Source organism: Epinephelus moara, chromosome 11 (genome assembly GCF_006386435.1).
Source record: "Epinephelus moara isolate mb chromosome 11, YSFRI_EMoa_1.0, whole genome shotgun sequence".
Lineage (NCBI taxonomy): Eukaryota > Metazoa > Chordata > Actinopteri > Perciformes > Serranidae > Epinephelus > Epinephelus moara.
The window spans coordinates 4,538,439-4,549,449 of NC_065516.1; the positions used below are offsets into that span (position 1 = coordinate 4,538,439).

Sequence of the window (11,011 nt, forward strand, 5' to 3'; positions counted from 1 at the left end):
AGAGAGAGAGAGAGAGAGAGAGAGAGAGAGATGCAGGACAGACGGTAATGACAGTAGCTTACAACAACATTAATTAAAGTAATAATATAATTCTAATTACGGCTACTGTGGTACAATATGTTGAAAGTATATATTAATATCTGATAGTATACATATGTGACAATACTCATATATAATAACAGTAGAAGTATGACTAATGACTAATGATAACAGCAACAGGAGGCATCAGGCAGGACCACGGCAGCAGCACAACCACACACGTCACACTATCCAGGCACCGCTGCGACATAAGTTAACCTGCAAGACAGTGGAGCCAAGTTAGTGACATGCAGTACAGCCGAGTTAGCGAGATGCAGTAACAGGAAATGAGTGTTAGCAAAGGAGAGAGAGAGAAGGTGCCCGGTGTATTATAGGGGGTCCTCCGGCAGACTAGGCCTAAGTCAGCCCTAACTATAAGCTTTATCAAAGAGGAAAGTCTTAAGTCTAGCCTTAAATGTGGAGACGGTGTCTGCCTCCCGGACCGTAACAGGAAGATGATTCCACAGGAGAGGAGCCTGATAGCTGAAGGCTCTGACTCCTGATCTACTTTTGGTGACTTTAGGGACCACGAGTAACCCTGCATTCTCAGAGCGCAGTGTTCTGGTGGGATAATAAGGCACTATGAGCTCTCTAAGATATGATGGAGCCTGACCAGGGACGGTTTTTGCTATGGGCAATGTGGGCGACCGCCCAGGGCGCAATCTATGTGAGGGCGCACGAGCGCCCTCCATAAAAAAACAACAACAAAAAAAACCCTCGCTTTTCTAGACTACCGCTCATTTCCACGTCAAGTTAGTGGAGTGGGCGCTGGGGCGCCCCTATTATCACATTTCAACAGGCAGCAGAAAGTAAAGGCGAATCCTGGCGGTTGTGGGTTGAACGGGGGTCACAGACAGGAATACAGCGGAGGCTCATAGGTTGAACGGGGGTCACAGACAGGAATACAGCGGAGGCTCATAGTGCTCTGCAGCGCAAGATAACGGCTTACCGGCGACAGAGAAGTCTGACTCCAGGTCCAGTAATTTCCTCTTTCGTTGGTGTCATGACTGCCCAGTAGTATCTGGACAACTGAGCCATGGCGGCACACAGGTATGTGGCATGTCTGAGGAGAAACGAGCCGTTCACATTTCTCTCTTTGTGGCAGGTAATGGCCCACAAACCTCACCGCACTTTAGGGACTGTTCTGTACTTATGGAGGGACTGTTCTTTACTTGTCAGGGGAGGAGGGTGGCTGGTTGATTTATATTTCATTTATTTATTTTATTTTGATCCCCCCTATGTTAATCACCGCCGAGGGATGGTTTGCCCAGGGCATAAAACTAGCCAGGACCGCCTCTGAGCCTGACCATTTAAAGCTTTGAAAGTTAACAGTAGGATTTTAAATTCAATTCTGGATTTTACAGGGAGCCAGTGCAGAGAAGCTAAAACAGGAGAAATATGATCTTGTTTCTTAGTTCCTGTTAGTACACGTGCTGCTGCATTCTGAATTAGCTGGAGAGTTTTTAAAGACTTATTAGAGCTACCTGATAATAGGGAGTTACAGTAATCCAGCCTAGAGAAATCACATCTTGGTGTTAAAATAAAACAGTAACCAACACTTACTGAAAACAAAAGTCAAAAATAAAATGTAATTATTATATAAATGAGTCCCAAATCTTTTAAAATAAATGTTGTATTTCCCTTAATCCACAGCCCGACATGACAACATCCATCAACACAACTTTGCTCGCTTGGTCTGTTAGCAGATTTCAATGCCAGAGTGATTTATGTTTAGCTTTAAACAGAATATAACCATCTGATCTGATCTATTGTTTAGTATACAGTTTACTAGGAAGCATAAAAAAATACAGGGGCATATAGTCGGAAGCTATTATCTCCTTCCAGTACTCTATACTGTCGCAGATTTCCAGAGGCAATGAAACAAGCTGCTTTCATGTAAACCACATTTGATACATGGATCCAGGGACGAACTGGGACTAAAAAACAGCCCTGGACATTGACTCGACCCGGCCCACAAAAAACGGTGCGCGGAAACTCATCAACCCCTGGCACAGGTGTCAAAATGCTTTAATCTTGACTCATGATACTATACCATCCAAATTCTAGCAGTAGCACCGATGTTGACTAGATGTTGTGTTTAGAGCATAGTATTCTAGTTGAATACTAGAACTTGAATACTCACAGAGAAATGAAGGTCTCATCACACTGCAGTCTCTGGCTAAACCAATACAAAACAGTTACCTGAAACACACAACACATAGTGTGAGTTATGATAAATCACAATGTAAAGAGGCTGTAATTATACAGTTTGACTTGAATACTCACAAAGAAATGAAGATCTCATTACACTGCAGTCCCTCTGGCTGAACCAATACAAAACAGGTACCTGAAACACACAACACAATAATCTTCAGTAATTAATCTTACTGCACAAATAATAACACCACATTTTAATGAAAATACACCAATACAAATTTAACTTCTGTATTCAAAGCCTTCAATATTTTCAAGTATTAACAGAAAACTGTACCAAAACTTTGAAAAGTAAAAGCACAACAGTCCCTGTCAGTTTTGTACTATTTTTTTTTTATATTTCTTAATATTACTGCTGCATGTGGCATTTTACAGCTAAAAGTGGAGCTGTTTTAACTACTGTAACCATTATTGCATTTCATTTCATTTTTTGCATTGTATTGAGCAACACAAACTCAGCATAGATAAAAATGTAACAACCTGAATAACATTTGCTAACATCAGCCCTAGCAAGTAACTCTCTTTCTCCCTCTCTCATGTTCCATACTTACTTGCCGTGAACTTGTGCTGCAGTGCTGCTGCTGCTGCTGCTGTTGGCTGTGCTGCTGAACATTTCAGTTAGGCCTAGTTTGCGACATTTAGCAACGTCACTCTCTAAATGTTGCAGTTTTTTTCCATCGCCTTCTCAGCCTCACCCTTTTCTTTGCGTTTTTTTTTACCGGTGTTATCCATATTTTTTCCATATAGTCGCTTCACTACTACTACCAAAGATACTCAGTTATCGTCTTTGCTACTACTACTTCTTCTTCTCCTTCTTCTTCTTTAAAATTAATTGGCGGGCACGGGCAGTGCCGGCTGGCATCCAACTTATTCTCCAGAACACACAGATGGCCAGTCCGCCCCTGCATGGATCAGGTGTGTTACTGATATGTAGTGTATGGTCTCATTATCCATTTGTACTGAAGCAGTTTCAACCAAGTGTTACTTTGGATTCAAGATTGTGAACAAATATGCTGCCATTCTTCTTCCACTGAAATTAGATGAAGATGTTAACACCCAGCAGGCCTTTTACTCTCTGACTTTTCCTTTGCTTCAGCTGCAATAATTTGATAAAATCTGGAAATTTGGCCTTATGTTTCAACATGGCTTTGGGCCATTTTTTCTAAAGCATTAATATTTGACAGACCTAGAGAGTTTTATGTCTTTGTTATAAAGTTTCTAATTTGAAGATTTAAAATGTGCTTTGAATCAGTTCCACACATTTGCCCAATATCTTCAAATCTTAAAAGACTAACATTATTAAATCAGTCTGTGACTTTACTACCCCTATCTGCCCACATCTTAAAGTCCCTGAAAATCAGATTAAAGGAGGATTTTCTCCTACATAATTCAGCACATCATGTCACACGATCAGTGTACTCTTTACATAGGGCTTTAAACTGTATTTTTTCAGTCTGGATAGTTTTGCTGAATACAGATTCAAAGGTATCTTCTAGGTATCTCCTCCATTCTTATTCAAATTTACTGTATAATTGAAGCAATTTTATTACATGCAGTGGTGTAAAAAGTCACTAGGGGGCAGCACATAGTTGTTGAGCCTCCATACACACACACACACACACACACACACACACACACACACTCATTCCCCTCTGAAGCATTCTGCTCAAAGCTTCAGCAATAAACTAGATAGATAGATAAACTTTATTTCGGTGTCACTCCACAACACACATTAAAAATACATGAGGGTACAGAGGGAATATGTTTATAAAAATACAATATTCAATACAATTTACCCCCCTCCCCCTTGACAAAATTAAAAGTGTTGGGGACCACTCAAAAAAGAGTTGTGAGACACCAACTAAAACATCATGAAAAAGATTATAAAAACGTACACTATGGTACCATGAAAAACAAAACACAGAACAGTTGTTTTATAAATTGGAACTCATGAAAGACAATCTTCTGTTAAGGAGAAGATGATTCAATGGAACCATTAATACATAAAGTACAGTAGCGTCTATCCACTGGGGTGTTCGTATATCTACCAGTTTCTATTGCTAAAGGAGCAACTCCACATCTGAATTTTTAGCGAAGGCACTTCTAAGCTGTTTTGATAATATATTTTGCACATAGGACTCTGTCTCAAATGTATCCTTAAATAGGCAGTAAGTGCGTAGTTTGTTCCCTTCTGGTGTATTTATTAACTGTAGCCATGATTCCTCGTCTGCCTTTGACACTGCCGTATCAAAATATTCAAGGTCGTTACTTAAGTAAACCATATCTGTACGAGCAAGGTGAGATAAGTTCATAGAACTAAGAAATGTTTCATGTGCGCATATTTTTTTACATTTGACAAATGAGCCACCCACTGAAAAACACGTTTACATAATCGGTTGTCAGGCATACCACAGAGTCTCTGCCAGTTTTTAAAGATACAGGACCACTGGTGTTGCCATGGAGTTTTCCAACCCATATCACCCTGTATAGCAGCATTTGGGGTGTATTTACCCACACTTAAATAAAATCTACTTGCCCAGTTAAACACAGCATTAACACAAGAATAACTTTTGTAACCCCCAGACAGCAGCAGCAGCACAAACTAGTGTTTGTGTTTGTTCACTGGGATTCTGACCTGAACTCTTCCCCTTGTTTCCTGTCATCTCTGCTGTGTATCCCAAATATGTGAACATGATATCTACTTAAATATAAAATTACCTTAAAGGTCCAGCGTGTAGGATGTAAGATGTAGGGAGATACATCAGCAGAAATGCAATATAATATTAAGTATGTTTTCTTTAGTGTATAATCACCAGAAAATAAGAATTGTTATTTTTTTTGCTACTTTACAATGAGCCATTATAACTACATAGGGAGCAGGTCCTCATCTACTATACAGAGATCGACATGTTGCACCGCCATGTTTCTACAGTAGCCCCAAATTGACACACCAAATGATGGCTCTATAAAGGGACACTCGCATTTTCGTGTTTTCACAGTGGCCACTGTAGTTAGCATCCCCTACATGATGAGCAGTGTCAGGAAAACACTGATTTTTAACATAAAACGTCTTTATTCAATGTTTTTACTGGTTTAAATCAGCTGGTTTGTTTGTTTGAGAGGAAGAGACCTCTGTGGATAATTCAGCCTCCAGTAAAAAACCTCCTGAACAATGAACACTGAAGGAATTCTAACCAGGAGAAGTTTCAGCTGGTTGAAATCTGCAATCCTTACAGCTAGACACCACTAAATTCCCCTAAATCTGGTGCACTGGACCTTTAAAGTTAGATTTTGTCACAAGGCTCCTCCATATGTCAGGTCCTCAACCTAAAGGTGCAGGTTGGAATTTAACATTACAGTTTTCATTCAGTGGTACATATTTCCAAACAAAGCTGCAATAAATGAAATGATCACAACGTGACTGCCACACAGGAATCCAGGGTCCTGAAACCCTGCCATTATAGACTGAATACAAGTACATAAACTGTATATGAATACACTGAGTGTGTATAAATACATCGACTCTATTTAAATACATAATCTGTTTATAAATACTGTCTATGGAACATCCTCAGAGTCCACAGAAACACATGGATCAAATGATGAACTAAATTCAGACAATTTCCACTTTTAATTACAGCTCAAAACAGAGCAACAAAAGATTATAAACATCTTAAAGCCAGTGAGTGGTGTGTGTGTGTGTGTGTGTGTGTGTGTGTGTGTGTGTGTGTGTGTGTGCGTGCATGCGTGTTTAGTCATGCTACAAGTCATGCTACTGTGTGCTCACAGTTACACGCTTCTCCCCCTCTCTGCAGCGTTTTAGTGGTTTTATCCCACAATTTTAAGTTGCTTTAGTGGCTTTAAATATCTCTTAAACCCAATACTGCACCCCCGCTGCCTTTTCTGGTCATCGACGATTGTTTTATCTACTTTTTAACTTTGTTTGCACCAAAGCTGGACTGTTTGTAGCCAGTGGCTAGGCTAGTTAGCTCAGCCGGCTAAGCTAACTGCTACAACCATGGCTACCTCCAGTCTCCACAAAGATGATCTACAACTTGTAGAAACAAACCAAAAGATTGCTGACCTCAGACATGTTATCCGATGAACTGAAGAGCAAATCCGACATGTTGACCGCCCTGCAGGATGTAGCTCATGAACAGTTTCTGCAGATCTCCTAACTGACAGTGGCTAAGCTATCCACTACAGAGACGCTATCGGACACACTGCCCTTGGATCAAGCCACAAGTTGTCCACGGGCTGAGGTAGTCCGTGGTGGAAGACTGGGAAACACCATTTAGCCTCCTCACCTCACCCTCTCTAACAGGTTTGAGGCACTGTCACAACCCAGTAAGAACCTGGAGCCCGGTGATGCTGGGGTTTCCCCCCCATCGCCTGGTGGTGCCACCGCGGCTCCCAGCCCTGTCAGCCCAGTGCCCCCCGCGTTACTGCCTAAGGGCACCCGGAGCCACTCTGCTATGGGTCTGAAACTCCAACCCCGCACCCAGTCTTCATCTTCATCCCGGACATCGACCTCCGTCTCAGACCATCACATCCCATCGGCGACAGCTTCGCGACTGAAACTACTCAGGGAGGCAGTGCGCAGACACACCAGGGATCCTCGCTACCCTGACCGGGGACATGACCCTCCCCTTCCTGGGGATTTGGCTCCCATCATGTCGGCGTCCAGCAGCAGCAGCGCTCCTTGCCAGGACACCCAGAAGCTCCTTCCGCGTCCGCTTTTTCCTCCAACCACGGCCATCTTTGGAGATTCCGTAATAAGAAATATCAGGTTTTTTAATGCAGTAACACACTGCTTCCCTGGAGCTACTGTAACCGTCCTGTTACAGAAGCTTCCAGGTCTGTTTCTGTCACTCCCCCCCTCCATCAAACGAGTGATTATCCATGTCGGAACAATTGATACAGCTTACAAACTGTCCGAACACACCAAAAGGGTCTTCAGTTATCTTTTTAAGCTCCCATTGAACTCCAGACTGTCAGTGTTCATCTCTGGTCTAATTCCCACACTTGGCCATGGGTCAGAGAGCTTCAGCAGTATCCTTAACCTACACACTTGTCTCCTGTCAGCCTGCAGGGCTCACAATGTAGGCTCCATTGACAACTTTAATTTGTTTAGGGGACGACTTTCCTTTTTTAAGCCAGACGGGCTCCATCTCAATATACTGGGCAGCCACATGCTAGCGGCTAATTTACAGCATGTTGTGCAATCCGGTCCACGTGCCTGACTATTTACATCCCACACACCTGGCCCTCCCCCTTCTTCTATGGTGCCGACTCAGAGTACTGTCCACAGTGAGAACTCCCCCTACAGGCACCATCGGTCACCAACTCCCTCTAGTACTGGTCTCCCCATTCAAACTATCGTGACTGATAGACCTCCCCGTTTGTGTGGCAGTTTTAAAGCTGTGAATAATACTAACCTCCTTCACATTGCACCTGTCACCTGGCGGTGCCTGCGATCACAACCTCGAGCCTCTACCTTTGGCAGAGCTGGATCTGACATCATCAGATTTGGATTTATAAACGCCAGATCCATAGCAAACAAATTGTTTGTTTTGAATGATTTCTTTGTGTCCAATAACCTGGACTGTATGCTCATCTCTGAAACCTGGCAGAAAGCCGATGAATTTGCCTCTCTAAATGAACTATGTCTGCCAGATCACGCTTATTCCTGCGCCCCACAGGCCAAGGAGGAGGCTTAGCTACGGTCTATTGAGACTGTTTTTCCTCTCACTCGCTAAACTCTGGATCTCACTCGTCCTTTGAAGTCCTCATGAATAAAATTGGCCACACATCCCCTTTTTTACTGTGTTCTAATTTACCACCCCGCAGGTAGAAACAGCTTGTTCCTAGCTGAGTTTGGTGACTTTCTGGCATCCATCATTCGCTTGGACAGAATTCTCATGAACTGATGGATTTCAACATTCACAAGAGCTCGGACAATTTTGCAGTTGACTTTCTCAACATCACTGAATCATTTCACTTTGCCCAACATGTCTCTGGTCCCACTCACAGCAAGGGCAACACATTAGATCTTGTTTTCACAATTGGGTTAAATGTCAACGATGTGTGTACCAAGGAGTTGCTGGTGACCGATCACAAATGCGTTATGTTTAACTTATCATTCGATAACGATTTTGTACCGGAGAAGCAAACCAAATGCTCTCGCATTGTTAACAGTTCAGCTGTAGAAAGTTTCACTGCTAATTTTGCTAGCAATGTTTTGGTCTCCCGTGATGATGAAGTGGACTGTTTGGTTCACGTTTTCAACACACACTGCACAGCCATTTTAGATAACGTAGCTCCTCTAGTAACTCGCACTGTCCGTCCTGTAAATTCCTCCCCCTGGTTAAATGATGACATCCGTGGACTTAGACGCATATGCCGCAAAACAGAGAGACTATGGAAATCCACCAACCTCCAAGTCCACCGTATTCACCTCAGAGAGCTGATAGGTGATCTTAATGACTTGATTAAGAGTGCTAGAGCTGCATACTTTAACAACCACATTACATCTAGCAAACACAATCCCAAAGTCTTATTTAACACCATAAACATTATTGTCAGCCCCCCTCTTCCCTCTGTTCCTGTGTTTTCAAACGAAGACTGCAACCATTTGGGGTGTCGGTGGCTTACTGGATAGAGCAGGCGCCTCATGTACAAGGTTGTTGCCGCAGCAGCCCGGGTTCGACTCCAGCCTGTGGCCCTTTGCTGCATGTCATTCCCTCTTTCTCTCCCCCTTTCAAACTTGACTTTCCTATCAATTAAAGGCAAAACTGCCCAAAAATATCTTTAAAAAACAAACAAACTGGATGTATTGTGTGTGGTTCTGTAACAATAAAGCACAAAGATACAGACCAATTACAACAGATAATCTAGCATACAGTAAAGGGCAAACCTAAAACTTGACATAAACCTTTGATGATAGCTTGCGTACAGAGCTAATGGCTAATGAACATACTAGCATTCAATTAACAATTTACCATAAATAAAGGCACTCAAATTGTGAAATATATAAAGACAGCCATTCACTAACTAACAAGCATACCATATACAAGAGCATAAACAACAGACTTGATGAGTGAAACACACATCAACAGCAGCTAATCGAATGCAATGCAATTCACATGTTATTAGCTTGGCTAGCGAGCGACTAGCTTGAATCGCATCAATTAAGCAGATGGAAAACAACTACTAAATCCCCGAAATACTTGTGACTAAATATACACTTTAAAAGTGTGTAACACAGCATAAGAAGGCAAATTACTTACATCTTCATGGACGCACACACTTGTAAATAAACAATAAGTCCGGTTTACAAAGTGCAGCCGTCATCTGCTCCTCCATTGTCTCACTCACTCACTGCTGTGTCCGGGGGCGTGGTTAGGGCAGTCACACAGAGTACACATGCACAGAGCATGATCAGGCATGGTAGAAGGGGAGAGGAAATCCACAGAATAACTCGATTAGGTTCATTTTGTCTACTCAGTTGAATAGTATAGAGGTTTTTCTTTTTTCAGATTAAGAGATTAGGAGATGTTGCTTTACCTTGACATGTTTCGACTGTCAACTTTAGTCTTCTTCAGAAGCGTCATCTGACGTATGTCGTGACGTGTCTTTATCAGCTGGTGTTTTCTTGAAGGCGTGACTGGCCTGGCAGATCTGTCAGATTGCCAGGCCGGTCACGCCTTCAAGGATACGTTACGCCCCCCGCCGCCCACTGGTCTCTGAAGGAGAGAGTCCCAGGTGTGCAACAGCATGAAAGCCCCTTCATCCCGGTTGATGGTGTCCCTGGCCCTTTTCCTGATCTCTATGGCCTCCTTGATCCAACGTTTGAATATGTTGCTTTCTGACCCAATGACCTTCGCGTTGTCCCAGTTGTGAAGTTGACAGTCGAAACATGTCAAGGTAAAGCAACATCTCCTAATCTCTTTGTCTGAAAAAAGAAAAACCTCTATACTAGGAAATCCACAGAATCTTGGCTGTTTTTACAGCCGCCCACAAATTTAGTGTGCAAATTTGTCATCAGGGAAACCTCTACTATGTCTCTGTAGCATTACTGGGTAGAGCGGACAGTCTGATGAGCCGTACCACTGGGCGAATGTAGGTCCGATCCTTCACTTGGACAACCGCAGTCCTCACTCAGCCATCTGCTCCAGGTATGATGGTCTTTACTGTTCCCACTTGCTACAGCGCTCTTGGAGTCTGATCTACAATGAGGACTACAGTTCCGATGGTGATGTCTTCTTTTTCTGAGTTCCATTTCTGCCGCGCTTGTAGTGTTGGCAGGAAGTGCTGCATGAAATGCCTCCAGAAATGATCAGCCAGGACCTCTTGTGTATCTCACCACCTTTTGCAACTTAGCAGTTCTGATTCTGAGTAGACCACTTGTGGCAGGGAGGAATCTGGCCGCCCCATCAACAAGGAGTTTGGGGTGACAGGATCCGGGTCTGCAATGTCCGTGGAGACGTAGCCCAAAGGTCTGGCGTTGAGGATGCTCTCTCCCTCGATCAAGACAGTCCACAACACCTCCTCTGTTACAGTCTGAGCTCCTAATGTGGTGCGGAGAGCTGTCTTCACGGATCGCACCTCTCTTTTCCAAGATCCACCAAAATGAGGAGCGTTGGGTGGATTGAAGCGAAAGCGGATCTGTTCTGCTGCCAGCTGGTCTCGCAGGGCAGGCTCCAAGGCATTGAATGCT

General features: G+C 43.1%; 1 long non-coding RNA gene across 1 annotated transcript; it reads right to left on the reverse strand.

Moving 5' to 3' along the window:
- Positions 1 to 41: 41 nt before the first annotated feature.
- On the reverse strand, positions 42 to 9,662 carry LOC126397627 (uncharacterized). The gene is made up of 4 exons (XR_007570684.1): positions 9,582 to 9,662; positions 2,365 to 2,425; positions 2,222 to 2,280; positions 42 to 297 (listed from the first exon to the last, which is right to left on the reverse strand). It is a non-coding gene; the product is annotated as an uncharacterized LOC126397627 (long non-coding RNA).
- Between the last annotated feature and the right edge of the window lie 1,349 nt (positions 9,663 to 11,011).